The sequence below is a fragment of the Dermacentor andersoni genome, unplaced genomic scaffold (genome assembly GCF_023375885.2).
Source record: "Dermacentor andersoni unplaced genomic scaffold, qqDerAnde1_hic_scaffold ctg00000039.1, whole genome shotgun sequence".
Taxonomy (NCBI): domain Eukaryota; kingdom Metazoa; phylum Arthropoda; class Arachnida; order Ixodida; family Ixodidae; genus Dermacentor; species Dermacentor andersoni.
Window position 1 is genome coordinate 8,891,445 of NW_027314752.1, and position 16,809 is coordinate 8,908,253.

The window sequence follows — 16,809 nt, forward strand, 5'->3', positions numbered from 1 at the left end:
ACGACTCATGGTAGGCAGCAAATAGCCAGGAAAAATGACTTTAAAATCCTGCATAACATTGCTCACGCCTATTCTGAAGGCCGCTTGGAATTGGGCTACTGACTCTGAGGAGCCGCCTAGGGAACGGTGTATCATCCACCCTAATTTGATCTGATTTCCTGCCTGCATGCGTGGCTAGGACTTCGCTAAGAGGGTATTGGAAAGAGTACTAGCACTCTGTTTGGGGGGAGTAGAAGTACTCGGTCTGGTGGAGTGCCATAACCCCTGCGGTGAGAGTATTATCACTCTGCGGAAGAGTACTAGCACACCCTGTGGGAAGAGTATTATCACTCTGCAGAAGAGTACTAGCAATCCCTTGCGGTGGAGTAACAAAACTCTGTCAACAGGAGTTGACCTACTCTCTCTCAAAGAGGGTCGATCTACTCTAGAAAAGAGAGTCAAATATGGGACAAGCCGCTACTCCCTCAAAGAGAGTGCCCGGCACTCTCTTTGTTTTTAGAGTGTAGTAGGCATTTGCTCAGTGCCATTCCCCCATAGAACCACAGCTCGCATTCCATTCATGTATAATAGAAGCATTAGGTAGATTTCATTGAAAATGTGACATTGGAGGGCATTATGCTATAAGTTCGCAGCAGTGAGCCCCATTATTGGAAGACAGCTGTTGTCTCAAATTACTTACAGCAAAGTGAAGCCGTGTACATTCTGTTTAGTGAGGACCACAATGACCAAAATTAACATAAAGAAGGTTCTAGTATTGCAAAAGAAATTTGTTCGAATAATCGCTAATGTTGATAATACAAGTACCTCCAAGTGTGCTTTTGAAGCACATAACATTGTCCACTTTAATAATTTGTATAACTTTAGATTGGTACAAAAAATTTATTTTTCAACAGCCTCCACGGCCGGTTCTTATTCTACTCTCCCATATTTGAACATGCGTCGTGCTAACATACACACAAGACGTATAATTACATAGAATATACTATGTTTTCGCGCTAATTAAAAATTACAAATGTTCTCTTATAACATGCCCCATGTTCTAAACACTTATAAACATACCAAAAGGGTATACAAAAGCTGAGCTGCGGAAATATTTTGTTGAAATGTGATTCTATGTCTTTGCTTGTAGATGCCGCATGTTTGCTTGGTTATTACTTTTATTATTTCTGAACGTATGTACGACCACTTTAGCGTTTCGATTTTCGATTTTATTGTTCAAATTTTGCGGAAAGTATATTAGCCTCTGTATGCATCAATAGCGAATGTTTCTCTTTATTGAATGTGACTATTCTGTGTTTGTCTGTCGAAGATTTCCTGTACCACTCGTGTGCTACTACTTGTAGGATTTTTCTGCACACAGTCAAGCTGTGCAGGCAGCTTCTTGCCAAAAACCTACCCTCCAGTTCAATATGGAAAATGAACTTATACCTAAATCCTCCGGACAGGCCGCCATTGGAATATGAACCTGGCAACGTTTAACGCTAGAACGTTATCTAGTGAGGCGAGTCTAGCAGTGCTATTGGAGGAATTAGAGGGCAGTAAATGGGATATCATAGGGCTCAGTGAAGTTAGGAGGCCAAAAGAAGCATATACAGTGCTAAAAAGTGAGCACGTCCTGTGCTACCGGGGCTTAGCGGAGAGAAGAGAACTAGGCGTCGGATTCCTGATTAATAAGAATATAGCTGCTAACATACAGGAATTCTATAGCATTAACGAGAGGGTGGCAGGCCTTGTGAAACTTAATAAAAGGTACAATATGAAGATTGTACAGGTCTACGCCCCCTACATCCAGTCATGATGACCAGAAAGTCGAAAGCTTCTATGAAGACGTGGAAACGGCGATGGGTAGAGGGAAAACTAAATACGCTATACTAATGGGCGACTTTAATGCCAAGGTAGGCAAGAAGCAGGCTGGAGACAAAGCAGTGGGGGAATATGGCATAGGCACTAGGAACATCAGGGGAGAGTTATTAGTAGAGTTTGCGGAACAGAATAATATGAGGATAATGAATACCTTCTTCCGCAAGCGGAATAGCCGAAAGTGGACGTGGAGAAGCCCGAACGGCGAGACTAGAAATGAAATAGACTTCAAACTCTGCGCTAACCCTACCATCATACAAGATGTGGACGCGCTCGGCAAGGTACGCTGCAGTGACCACAGATTGGTAAGAACTCGAATTAGCCTAGACCTGAGAAGGGAACGGAAGAAACTGGTAAATGGGAAGCCGATCAATGAGTTAGTGGTAAGAGGAAAAATAGAGGAATTCCAGATCAAGCTACAAAACAAGTATTCGGCTTTAACTCAAGAAGAGGACTGTAGTGTTGAAGCAATGAACGACAATATTGTGGGCATCATTAGGAGTGTGCAATGGAAGTCGGTGGTAACTCCGTTAGGCAGGATACCAGTAAACTATCGCAGGAGACGAAAGATCTGATCACGAAACGCCAATGTATGAAAGACTCTAACCCTGCAGCTAGAATAGACCTGGCAGAACTTTCGAAGTTAATCAACAAGCGTAAGACAGCTGACATAACGAAGTATAATATGGATAGAATTGAACAGGCTCTCAGGAACGGAGGAAGCCTAAAAACAGTGAAGAAGAAACTAGGAATTGGCAAGAATCAGACGTATGCGTTAAGAGACAAAGCCGGCAATATCATTACTTATATGGATAGGATAGTTCAAGTGGCTGAGGAGTTCTATAGAGATTTATACAGTACCAGTGGCACCCACTACGATAGTGGAAGAAAAAAATTGTCAAGAGGAATTCAAAATCCCACAGGTAACGCCGGAAGAAGTAAAGAAAGCCTTGGGAGATATGCAAAGGGGAAGGCAGCTGGGGAGGATCAGGAAACAGCAGATTTGTTGAAGGATGGTGGGCAGATTGTTCTGGAGAAACTGGCCACCCTGTATACGCAATGCCTCATAACGTCGAGCGTACCGGAATCTTGGAAAAATGCTAACACAATCCTAATCCATCAGAAAGGGGACGCCAAATACCTGAAAAATTATAGACCAATCAGCTTTCTGTCTGTTGCCTACAAAGTATTTACTAAGGTAATCGCAAATAGAATCACAAACACCTGAGACTTCTGTCAACCAAAGGACCAGGCAGGATTCAGTAAAGGCTACTCAACAATAGACCATATTCACACTATCAATCAGGTGATAGAGAAACGTGCGGAATATAACCAACCGCGATATATAGCTTTCATTGATTACAAGAAAGCATTTGATTCTGCGAAACCTCAACAGTCATGGAGGCATTACGGAATCAGGGTCTGGACGAGCCATATGTAAAAATACTGAAAGATATCTATAGCGGCTCCACAGCCACCGTTGTCCTCCATAAAGAAAGCAACAAAATCCCAATGAAGAAAGGCGTCCGGCAGGGAGATATGATCTCTCCAATGCTATTCACAGAGTATTTACAGGAGGTATTCCGAGACCTAGATTGGGAAGAAATGGGGATAAAAGTTAATGGAGAATACCTTAGTAACTTGCGATTCGCTGATGATATTGCCTTGCTTAGTAACTCAGGGGACCAACTGCAATGCATGCTTACTGACCTGGAGAGGCAAAGCAGAACAGTGGGTCTAAAAATTAATCTGCAGAAAACTAAACTAATGTTTAACAGTTTCGGAAGAGAACAGCAATTTACAATAGGCAGCGAGGCACTGGAAGTCGTAAAGGAATACATCTATTTAGGGCAGGTAGTGACTGCGGATCCAGTTCACGAGACGGAAATCATCAGAAGAATAAGAATGGGCTGGGGTGCGTTTGGCAGGCATTCGCAGATCATGAACAGCAGGTTGCCATCATCCCTCAAGAGAAAAGTGTATAATAGCTGTGTCTTACCAGTACTCACCTACGGGGCAGAAACCTGGAGGCTTACGAAAAGTGTACTACTCAAATTGAGGACGACGCAACGACCTATGGAAAGAAGAATGATAGGTGTAACGTTAAGGGATAAGAAAAGAGCAGTTTGGGTGAGGGAACAAACGCGAGTTAATGACATCTTAGTTGAAATCAAGAAAAAGAAATGGGCATGGGCAGGACATGTAATGAGGAGGGAAGATAACCGATGGTCATTAAGGGTACGGACTGGATTCCAAGGGAAGGGAAGCGTAGCAGGGGCCGGCAGAAAGTTAGGTGGGCGGATGAGATTAAGAAGTTTGCAGGGACGGCATGACCACAATTAGTACATGACCGGGGTTGTTGGAGAAGTATGGCAGATGCCTTTGCCCTGCAGTGGGCGCAACCAGGCTGATGATAATGATGATGATGATGACCTATATCCTTATACCTATTTAAATATGTTCTGCCTGATGTGTATCCACATGTGTGGGCTTGTGATATGCCCTGATTGTGAGGCTATTTGTGGTTCGTTCAAAGAGAACATCAACGGATGCATTATAGCTATTCTCAGGCTATTCTTTTCCTGCTGTAAACTGGATTGTATGCCTATAAGAAATAAGTGTTCTTTAAGATTACTATATGTGCTCTTGCTAAAGGTTACTGTGATGTGTGCTTACTCTTATTGAACAAAATGTTTTCAAAGTTTTAACAGTTGTGCTGTTCTTTCAGATCTTAACCGGAGCAGGCAGATATTGACGCAAACATGGGGGCAGTGCTAACGGAAACATTTCAGAGGTGAGACAAGAGTCTTTTTTGACAAATTCAATGAAATGACGGCAAAGAAGTTGCACTTTTGAAACGTTATGGGATGTACTTACTATGCAGGCACCACGTTGATATTGAACTGGCGCTATTTATACTTTCCGGTTTTGCATTTATTTGGTCCTTAGGCATATTTCTTTTCTTCCATTGCCATCGATACTGTATGATTCTTTGATTTGGGTGAGATTGTATATTTGTCGTTTAATAACAATATTGAATTTTATTTCCTCTGTCCATGTTTGCCTCCATGGCATGTTGAAATAAATGAGCCCTTTGTCGTGGCAAAGGAATAAATCCTTGTTAAAATGCCTGATATGGTACATTACCTCATAAGTTTGGACATATAGCAGCTGTTTAGTATGCATTGTAAACTGAAGCATAGTGTTTCTCAAGGTTGGCCATTGATTCCAATTGAGCAAACCAGACTGTTGTCTTCTGATTTTGCCAGATAGAGTCCATTGATGCATTTGAGGTTCCCTATTGAAAAAATATGTATGAGAATTTTACGAGAACTTCTCTACGCTATTATTGCTCCGTAGACTCAACGATGTCGTACGTCACATGTGTACGAGAGGACATCGTCACTGAACGAGATCGTTCTCGTATGGGTACATTAAACGAGATTATTCTCGTATAGCTATTCTTGACGAGATAGTTCTCGCACGTCTATGCTCAACGATATCGTTCTCGTTTGTGTACGCTACATGAAAATGTTCTCGTTCAGCTATGCAAAATGACAGTATTCTTGTTTAGCTGCATTCTACAAGTGTTCTCATTTGTGTTGGATGAGTTCTTTTGTTCATGCAATATTTTTGGTGAAGTTCCACACAGTAACATCTACTGCCAACATTACAGCGAGTTAATTTCTATCACGTGAGTCGGCCGATGTGCCAGCTCGGAGACAAAGAGGACACTTTTTAGGGCACACAATTAACACAAACCATCTTTATTTTGCATCCCGAAGCATGGTGGCCAGGTGCTTGTTCAGCTCCTTCAGCCTCCTTGCCTCTGTATCCACAGTGCTCAGCGTTTTTGACACAAAGTGCTTGTATGCCTCTGCAAAAAAATGTAAAGAAAGCAGCCGGCCCTGTTAGATTCTAACAAGCGATTGGGACTGACATGCACAATAGGTGGCTCCACTGCATAACTGAATGGGCTGGTTCTTGCATGATATTGTGTGTAAAGCGTGAAAATCTCACAGAGAAACAGGCAAAAGAGAACACGGAGGCTTATGAGTTTTCTACCTATGTAAATGGATATTTCAACATTAACCACAGCAGTTGAAAGCAAGTGCTCGTCCTCGCATTGCCTTGTTCCTGTCTCTGCTAAATGTTCGTGTTTTACAAACAATATAAATGGCTGCAGAATTGCAATACAAGACCACAGAAATAGTCTAATACTTTTCCACAAGTATTTTACATTAAATGAACAAGTATAACAAGCTCATGCAAGTGAATACACAGATAGCACAGCTCTTTGCTACCGCACTGCGGAATATGCAGATGGAAAACACTGCATAGATGCCAGTGCAGAATTGTTTATAGGAAAGATTAATGCACCTTAAATACCACTATAGAAACTAAATGACAGTTTTTGTTAGCGAGCTAGAGCACAGCACTAAATATACGCATACAGCTATGCATGCCCCTGATGTGTAGAGGTAAACTGTGTCGGCCTATATGATAGATCACCTCAATACAACCCGATCTTACCGACAGCCCCTTATATTCGTGCAGAAAAAGCACTGTGTGATAGGCATTACTCCTTTAACTTCGAAACACTTTGCAATCCTTATGAAAACATGAGCTAGCAGGACAGGGTCTACTTACTTAGATATGCACCAAGTTTTTGTGGTGTCAACGCTGGCTTGGCCTCACCACCTTCCTTTAGCTTTCGCATACATATTTTGCTCGTAACACTCCTGTGGATTAATTCATGTGCCTGCCACAAGCATCGGGCAATCTCCCTGGCAAACGTGCTGTCCGTTTTGGCTTGGTTTACCCACATCCACTTACTAGCACAAATAAATAACCCATTTCGATTGTGAACCTACGAAAGATGAAAATTGCAAGAGATTAGTTACTCAAATACAAAAATAGCATATGTGCTCTCATCTTTTCCTGAAATAATGGATAAAAAAAGGTAACGGTTATTAAGGGAAACTAGGTTGCCAGACACAGTGATGGCACTAAAGGATAAAACTAAGATATATGCAAAAGGTTCAAAGTTTACATCCTGGCTGTAGGAAAGCCCTAGTCAATGAAGCTTCACTGATAATGGGCCAGGGACACTTCTAGCTCAGAGGATTCACCACATTTAATCCCACAGTCAGCGACAAGCACCTTTTGTACGGGATATACTAGATTTTCTTTACATTTGAGAAAAAGTTTAGGGAAGCAGATGGGAACAGTAAAAACCACAGTAAAACTTCTTGCATCCTTAAGGAGCTGCTTTGTCCGAGCTAGAAATCTTACCCTTGAGGCTGAAAAAAGTTCTTGCAGTAACCCAGTGAGCTCAAATTACACATGCGGTGAAAGAAGGGGTGTATACAGTAAAAGCTCATTCATTGAAATTTCCCAGGACTGGAACAAAATTCTGAATTAACGGAATGTTGAATATTAAGGGTATGAAAATAAAAAACAAACGTTGACACAAACACACTTTTATACTGAATTAATCCAGAAATCCTGTTTCTTTTTTACACATAAGCAGTACGGGAGCTCCAAATGTCAATTTGCGACTGATTATACTGCTCGTAGTGGCAAGGGCCTTGAGGAACTACTTCTTTGCAGTGCAGTCATAGCACAAGTCTTGGTCATATCTTTATCAGAGACATGCTATTCATTACCACGGGTCTATCCCAATACTTTTTTCACCATTGAGCTGGCTGCAACAGATTGTTCTACAATCTCAACGTAACTGGCTGATTGGATGCCAGCGTGCAGGCACAGTACAATTATTATCCTCGATAGCCATCATGTTTGTGAGACTGCGTGCATTGCACCAAGTCACAATGAAAGTGCTACTTGCCACAGTTGACCGCTGCGAACGAAACGGTGATCATGATCATCACGACTACAGAGTGTGACTATGCAGTTCTGAAAGCAAGTGGCCAATGAGGTGTCATGCAAGGCAGCAAATGCGAGAAGAATGACACAACTCGGCATGACGCATTTTGGCATTCCTGTATTTTACCCTGATGACAAAACAATGTTGAGTCACTGTGTCATTTCAGTTGTAAACTGGCACTGCTTTTGCTCTTTTGCACTGCACAATGGTCATACACCTTGCTCAGAGCACGAGAGTCATTAGGCGACACCTAATGTCACAGGCAGTGCTGAACCAAGTGAATAGAAGCACTCATCCTTTGGAGGAAAAAAAATGTCTTACAATGCAGAAAAGATGACAGGACAGAAAGGGCACTGGTCTTCAACTGGTTTTACGGCAATGAAAAAAAAAACTCTTAAATGTTACACAATAGCATAAGCAACTGTACAACACATGGTACTTGCACCAGACCACATTCCACACACATGTAGGATACAACTGTTAGCATGGGTTTTTCTTAATTGGGTAGTGCAATAGATGCAGGACTGAAACTATTATCAGATACGTTTTACGCAATTAACTTCCTGCCCCCCGACATTCTGCATTATTCTATTATTTTTATTTTCCAAGAACATAGGCTGCCAGTTCCTTATGGTATAGTAACAGGGACACAGTGTAAATGCACCTGTCTGCTAAGTACTGAATATGAGCAGCTTCTATTACATCACATTTCGGCTGCTGTCTGGCCCTGCCCCGGTACTGCACTGGTCAAAAAAAGGTGCAACCACACTTTCTACAATAGCTTTTCGTATTATTCCGTCAGCTTTTTAAGGCTAATGTTAGCCCCCCCCCCCAGTTATCTGGGAGCCGATGTATCACAGTGACAACGGCTCAGACAAGGATCTGTTTGTACGACAAGGTTAATCTTCCTCTTTTTCTTACTTAAACCTTGCCTCACTTTACTTATTATGTGGCACAGCAACACAATTGTTATATGCCGCCTCTTTAAAAATGCCTAATTTATTGTACGGGCAGAAATAGCTTCGCTAACCGCAGCACTACTCAATTTTCATTAAAAATAATATCTTACTCCTGAAGTAGTGCACCAACTACAGCTACCAAACTGGTTGTTTGCTAGTGTAAAATTTTAAGTAGCTTACCGGCTAATGTAAAAACTACAATATTTTTATTGTCATATCTGGGGCACGATCGGAGATATCTTGTTCGATACGCGTTCTGTTCAGTTGCTGCAACGTCACAAAGTTGCATTATGCAAAATTTGTGACAGCGGGGCGGAGAGAGCAGCCAATCAGGAAGCGGTGACCTCCCCGGAAGTTTACTTCCGTCGTTTGTCGTCTGCTTGCGGACAGTATACTACAAAATGAAATGTTTCTCGTCTTCCACATTAATGAAATCTTTATCTAAAAAAATATTTTTCTTCTCAAGGCCAAACATGCTTTCATAAAGTAGTATGTGCGACTACTGCAATTTATAAATATTAGTTTCTTTGCGTCGTCCCTAGGTAGTGTCGTGCACAGGGAGAAGAAAAAAAAAGAAAATAACGACGGGAACAGAGGCAGCGACAACATTCCAGTGGCTCGCTGGCACCGATGACGGAGTCGATTCCTTTGTACAACTAACGAATTATTTGTTTCGAAAAACAAAAACGACGCCGGAATTTACTTTCTGCCATTTCTTCAAACGCGTTTGGCACCGCCACCCACTCTCCTCCTTCCTCTAGAAACGCCAGCGCAACAACCTAAGTTCCCAACGGAAGCGCCATTTTCTCGAATTAAACTATGGATTGGATTCAAGCGTGCCATGCCGCAGCCGCCTGTTGGATCCAATCTAATACACCAGACGCGCCATGCGAAGCCGTATGATCGCTCCAAGCTTCCCAGCTCCCGTCGGATTCGGCGCCTAGCAGACGAAATGCTCGGTGGGAGGATGAGAGGAGCGTGTCGTCATTTTGACGTCACCAAAAACATGGCCGCGCCCAGCGGCTGGCGACGTCGGCGCGGAGTAGGTCAATCGCGCGCGCCGGTAACCAAACGAACGCGCTGAACCACCATCTCCGATCGCACCCCAGCATTCATAGCCATGCCATGTGTCGCATTCGCAGTTGTGTGAGCAACATGCATTGCCGATTTATCTGTTCTTGCCCTTTCGCTTCTCACTTGATATTGCTGGGAAAGCAGTCAAACTGGATAGTTGTTGGACACTGGCGGTCACCTCCTTACCTTCCTTATGAATTGTGCGTTAAATGAGGCTTTTTTCTTGGTGAAAGAGTTCTAGTTTAAGGCCTAAACAAGCTGCATGGCAGTTTGCATTTAAGGAGTGTAAGCATCCTCTGAAAACATGTACATGAGGAACACTGCAGAAAGAGTACTTTAAAAAAAGAACACGAGTGTATTTATCACCAAGGCCAACCCTTGTGTCTTCTTAAATATTTATCAAAAGTCAAACTCAAAACTGATACTGAGGTGCAAGGTGTCCATATCATATTACCTTGTGAAAGCACCGTGGTGCCTGGATGTTGTGGGACCAACTCGGACGTGGAGATCAGCCCTGATCAGCAACACTGCAGTCTGCTTACAGCTTTTCTGCAGGTCCAGCCACACCTGCATTAAAACAAGTGAGCTTGGTGCACAAGCGTACTGTATTTACTCGCATAATGATCGCACTTTTTTGTAAAAAAATGGTCGCAAATTCAGATGTGTGATCATTACGCCGGTTAAATTTCCCGCAAAAAGAATTTTTTTTTAATCCCGCGTTTGCTGCGGGATGGCAACAGGTCAACAAATAGGTGGCTGCCACTGAGTGTAGTGCGGGACACCAAAACAAAAATGGCGACCGGCGCAGCAAGCTGAACACACCAAATGCGCCGAACGCGATTTTTTTTCTTGTGAGTACATTACATGCATTGAAACAGTTTCTTCCGTATCCGGAATGAATAATATCATTAATATCAGTAAGTATGTGGCAATAACGTAGCCATGTCCACTATGAAGGGGCAGAAACAGGTGGGCGCGCTTAGCTGCCAGTGGCATAGAAAGACACGGCGGGCATGCGGCGGAAACTGCGGCATTTGTCTTCACTACTATCTTAATACAGCACGTTTCCGCTAAGGGTGGGCGAATATCTTAGCTGTGTTACAAGTGTTACAAGATTTGTTGTGTGCCCACGAGTGCAGATGAGAAGAATCGAAAGGTGCCTTTTTTGTTGTTCTTGACCACAACCATTACAAAGCCTACACATAATAAAGGCAATTTTGGTTGTAGCTTTTTTGTCATGGAAGTGCGGAAAGTGATGAAAGGAATGAAATCGGGCATCTGCTTAAGAATGTTTGGTGCGTGCAGACTGCTTGGTTTGTCTTGAAGAGTTCGCGAAGCATCCGACAGATGGTAAGCGCGATCATTAATAGCTAGACTTGGCACATGACAGATCGCTGCGGCAAGTTCGGAGGGTGATCAACACAGGAAATAAAAAAAAATTTAATTTGGACGACAAAATTCAGGGCTGCGATCATTACGTGAGTGTGATCATTATGTGAGTAAATACGGTAAATATAAAAAGTGACACTGAACAAAGCAATACTTATTAGGTATAAATAAGAATGAAATGCTGATATTCGCCCATAGAAAGCTTTAAGTAACAAAGCCTGCAAGATAAGAAAAATGCAATGCATGGGCCACCTGTACAAGAACATTATTCGATGGTCCCTTCATTTTTTTAGTCCCTTCTCCTCCTCATGCATAGGTGGCAGTCGGGTTAAGTAAACTGGGCCAGATTACCACATAGTGTAAGCAAAGGTGGTCACTTTGTGGGCCAATTATGATACCATAGCACGACATGCATCCCTACAGTCGTTTTAATGTGTTCTGTAATGCTAGCCATCTTGTAGGCCCTACAGTGTCAAAGCATCCATAACCCTAACAGCGTTACCCAGTAGGGATAACCAATAAGTGTCCACAGCAGCACAACTCAGCATATCTATCAGGAGGCTTTCGTTACACATTTACAACTCTCCTCCTATGGGTTCATCCCAATTTTTGTCAATACAAGCTTGAACCATCTGCACAAGCTGAATGCACCAGGGCACCATAAGAAATACCACATCTTTCTACCCAATTCCATGTTTAATATAAGACTGGCAAGTTCACTATCATGTGTAGAACAAACCAAATTGTTCTGGAATCAAGTAATCTTCCACTACCTGTGAAAAAAAAGCATGCAAGAAAGAGTACGTAGAGCACAGGGGTGTTGATGGATATTAAATACCACTGTCGTGCAGTAGACACTACGTTGGCAAAACAGGCCAATGTATAGATGACTGGATTTGCAACCATGTTAACTGAATGCTCAGGTCATTTTGTGGTCACTTGGTAGTGCAAAGCTCACTTGCATTATTTTGTTTGAAAACTGTGCAACTGTGGCAATGTATAAGGACCATAGTGCTGGCGAAATTCGTTAAGATTTCCTTATATGTGTGACAGGGAATCTGCAAGTTGGCTCCATCTCCAGTGGACTATCAGATAGCAAGACTGCTTATTTATCATTGTAAAACAAGCGTCATAGTAGCCATGCCATGTGTCTTTTTTGCAGTTGTGTGAGCAACATGCATTTTCGATTTATCTGTTCTTGCCCTTTCACCTCTCGCTTTATAGTGCTGTGCAAGCAGTAAAACTGGATGGTTGTTAGACTTATGTCCTGTCACTTCCTCACCTTTCTTATGAATTGTGCATTAAATAAGGCTTTTTTTGGTGAAAGAGTGCTACTTTAAGGCATAAACAAGTTTCATGGCAGTTTGCATTTAAACATCTTCTGAAAACATGTACATGAGGAACACTGCAAGAAGAACGCTTTAAAAAAAGAATACGAGTGTATTTAACACCAAGGCCAACCCTTGTGTCTTAGCATATTTCTCAAAATCTGATACTGAGGTGCAAGGTGTCTATATCATATTACCTTGTCAATGAAGCAAAGCACAGTGGTGCCTGGACGTTGTGAGGCCAACTCAGACGTAGAGATCAGCACCAGCACTGATCAGCAACACAGTAGTCTGCTTACACTCTCTCTGCAGGCCCAGCCACATCTGCATTAAAACAAGTGAGCTTATTCTCGCAAGAGTATAATATAAAAAGTGACACTATGAACAAAGTAATTCTTATTAGGTATAAATAGGAATGAAATGCTGATATTCGCCCATAGAAAGCTTTGAGTTAACAAAGCCTGCAAGATAAGAAAAGTGCAATGTATGAGCCATCTGTGCAAAAACATTAATCGAAGGTCCCTTTTTTTCGCTTCTGTCCTCCTCGTGCATAGATGGCAGACAGGTTAAGTAAACTGGACCAGACTGCCACGTAGGGTAAGCAAAGGTGGTCACTTCTTCGGGGAGCATCCTATAGGCTGCTTCTTGAAAGAGTATTAGAAAATGTGAATAATGAATGTATGCATTATTCACAAGAGGCCTTGTTTCTCTGAGAATGCCACAGCCAATCACATATTTCAAATTGACCATATTAAAATGCATGCGAAGTACAGCATGGCTTTGAGGGTACCCTAGACTACTGAAATTCACATCAGCCAAGTTCAGCAGACAACACCATAATTAAGCCTCTAGAAGTTGTGCATTTTACTGCAAGTTAACAGAATAATGAGGAAGAGAAGGTGAGGGAGATGGTGCCACTATAGCATAGTTCAAGCTTTATCCCATATCATGTGCAGAAGGGCAAAGAATGCCCAGCTTTCGGTTATACTCGCACCTGTGATCACTGCACTATGTTGACTGACATGCGTAACAAGCAGTTTGTGATACCACGTTATTACATCCTGCAACTGACGTGACATCAGAGATCAGCTTCAAGCTTGACGCTATGCTATGTACTAGGGACAGATAATGAACTGGCTACATTAAAATCTAAAACAAAAGTGTTGAACATTGTTTGCCAAACCTGTCAGCCTCTGCACTTCATATTTTGCAAAAATTCTAGACAGAAGTCCTGTGTTGGAAAGACAGCACGCACTTTCCTAAAGCTTTCTCTCAGCGCCCACATTTTTCTATGCATACATTATTAACCATTATTTACCTTGACACGCTGTACACAAACAGCACTCTTGGAAAAGCAGAAACTAATCGGGAAAGTTGGCAGGTACCAAAATACACGAACAGAACCTAGAACACATAAATGGCTGTGACCGTTTTGTACGTACCTTGTCAAAGCAGGCAGATCAGATGCTTTGTCGTGCTGTTCAGGCTGCATAGTGCCGCAGTCTCCTTTGTGGTGCAGAGATGCCTCCGTCTCAGGAAATTGTGACATCCCTAAACAATAAATGTTCAGCTTATTGTAACACTGCTGAATCTGCAAACTTGTGATTTAACAACATCGCGTCAAATTGTGGAAAGCTCTCGTACAGCCAGCTACAAGAAGCTGCATCCCCTTAGACAAATTAAATATTTCATTCTTACATCACAGGCGGTTATGCAACGTGTCAAAGGCACGAAAACAAACAGAACACTAAACACAAGAAATACAGGTTGCCTTGGCGACAATCTATAAGCATCAAAGTTTGCATACAAGCTAAAATCTTCTCATGAGTCAGATCATTTGGATGCCGTCGCGCGTTGACGTTAGCTGTGAAAACATTTGCACAACACATCAACGTACTTCTAGAATTGTCTATACAATTTCTTGCTGAGAAATTACGTACAGAAGCAGTGACATTCCCTGCTTGAATTTTTGTGCCCGTTCAGACCAAGCGATGCCCCGGCGCTAGCATACTTCATAACAAAAAGAAAATAAACAATAGATGAAGCTCTTAACAACATCAATCTCGGGGTAATTTTCGTGAAACGTTTTGCTAAATGTGCACTACGATATCGAACGAACATTAGGGAATCACTGTTACTGTTTTTGTAGCTGTACTAATCATCTTCTGCTGCGCATGACAAGGTACACTACATGAACCATAAGAATGCGCTAGGCGCCGGACTTACCTTCTGAGGCGAGCGCTCCTTCGTGTCCGCTCGCGCCGCATCGACTGCACCAACAGTCTGTCCAGCGTAGTGTGGAATTGCGGTGAACTACAGCACGCGATAGCACAACTATCAACACATTCTTCCGTGCATTGTGAGCCGATGCGGGAGCGGTGAGAGTACAACAGCATCTCATGAGCCGGGACAAAGAAAGCGCATGTGGATCGACCCCACTACGATAATCAACAACGGCGCACCGCAAGAAACATACAGCGAGCTAATAGCATTGCACAGGACCCAGGGCTTAGTGATCGTTAATTCACACAAAAAAGGAGCACATGTTCTCTAAGCACCGCGTAAATATGATCAAACGATCAGTACCACATCGACCGCCCGGGCTCACGCAATAACGTTTATAGACGTTTATAGATCCTCTATAAGTACCCCAACTCCTAGCCTATGCGCACCATTTAGCCGGCTGCCGTTCCCGCCACCGCAGCGCTGCCATCGACCTCCGCGCCAAGCGTCTGAGCGTCGTCTGCTATAGCCTGGCACGGTTATGGGTGCTTGTCGCGGCACACGGCATTTACATGGTGCTCGCTGAATAAAGCAGCCGTTATTTCTTTCTGTTGTTGTTTAAGCTGAAGTATAATATTTTACAGACACCATACCTGGGGGTGCAGGTCCGAAGAAAGGAATGAGATGAAAAAAAAGTGGGCCTACAAACCAAAGTGCGCACGCAATGTTAACGCTCGGTGACCCACACTTCGCCGGTACTGGCGTCTCCGTGAGCGCAAAACTTGGACCGGACGCAAAAGACCTCGACCGCCAGCCACGTGCACGAGGACACTGACAAGGCACACGCAGTGAGAAAATAAAATCGGCTACAGCACAAGAAGCGCAAACACCCGCAACTAACGTGCACATGTCAGCAGAGCAGCACCGCTCACTTGGTGCAGAGCTCGACCGCAGCGCCCTCACAGTCCCAGGAACAAGTCGCGCCTTGCTCGAAAGGAAGAGTCGTGCAACTGAGAAAGTAACTATAAGTCTCGGTCCGAAATGAGGGGAAATGACGTCTTTTGTTTACTTCGCCGTCTGTGGTTCCGGTAACCGTGATCGCATGGGTAGCGTGGGTAGTACAGGCGTATTACTTCAAGCTTCTTGCGTGTTTTAGGCAACCTTTTTCAGCAACTTTGCTGACATTGCTTTCAACAGCGAGGACAGCCTGTGGAGCAGCCCTATCAACCGGACAGGGCCGAAAAATCTGTTTGAAGTCCGCAGCACATCGTCGTTTGGTTTGTGAATGTTAGAAGATGTTCGTGTTTCTCAGCGGCGTAATCGACGACAGATTTGGCGTCGAGTGGTGTACACTTTGTTCAGGCTTGTTGTGCGCCGTTCTACGGATGTGTATTGTTAATGAGTGATGGTGTTTGTGCTTCGGGAAATGGTGCCACGCCGGCGGGATTTGCTTTCTTGTAAAAACATCCGTACCGTCTTCGGCGAGTGCTTTCGGAAACTGCTCGCCCTTTGTGCGTGTGTGTGTGTGTGCGCGCGCGCACGCGCGCGCTTCTGATATGCGTCGAACGCGTAGGAACGTCCGTACAGTCGTTCGTGAGTGCTTTCGGAAACTGCTCGCATTCTGTCTGTGTGCGCGCGCGTGACATTCGTCGTTATTGCGATTTGCAAAGGTGTTTTTCATTTGGTGAATGCGTCCGCGAACGCCAGGATGTGATACACGTTCGTCATTTAAATACCCTGCTTCAGTGTAGGGTCACTTACATTTTGGTTGCTTGGAGGTCAGCTTTCAACACATGGCAAGGCACTGCAGTGCGCTTAACCATCATTGGCACACGAACTGCTTTGTCATTTCTCCTTTAAATTCAAATCCAGTTTTGTGTAGTATGTAGGCAGATAATTGTCACCAAGTTGCGACGCTCATCTCGTTTTTTGCTACTGCTGTGCACATATGAAGATTTTTTACTAGGTCAAGCTCTCTTAGCAAGTTGTGAAACACTTAGTGCAAATAAATTTTCACACCAGTAACTGTGACCATGACCACAATTGATCACATGACATTTTTAGTGATTGTTATTACCATACTTTT

General features: G+C 43.2%; 1 long non-coding RNA gene across 1 annotated transcript; it reads right to left on the minus strand.

The window, feature by feature from the left end:
- Positions 1-12,701: 12,701 nt before the first annotated feature.
- LOC126528404 (uncharacterized) lies at positions 12,702-14,755 on the minus strand. Its single transcript, XR_007599016.2, has 3 exons — positions 14,727-14,755; positions 13,943-14,051; positions 12,702-12,824 (listed from the first exon to the last, which is right to left on the minus strand). It is a non-coding gene; the product is annotated as an uncharacterized lncRNA (long non-coding RNA).
- Positions 14,756-16,809: the final 2,054 nt, after the last annotated feature.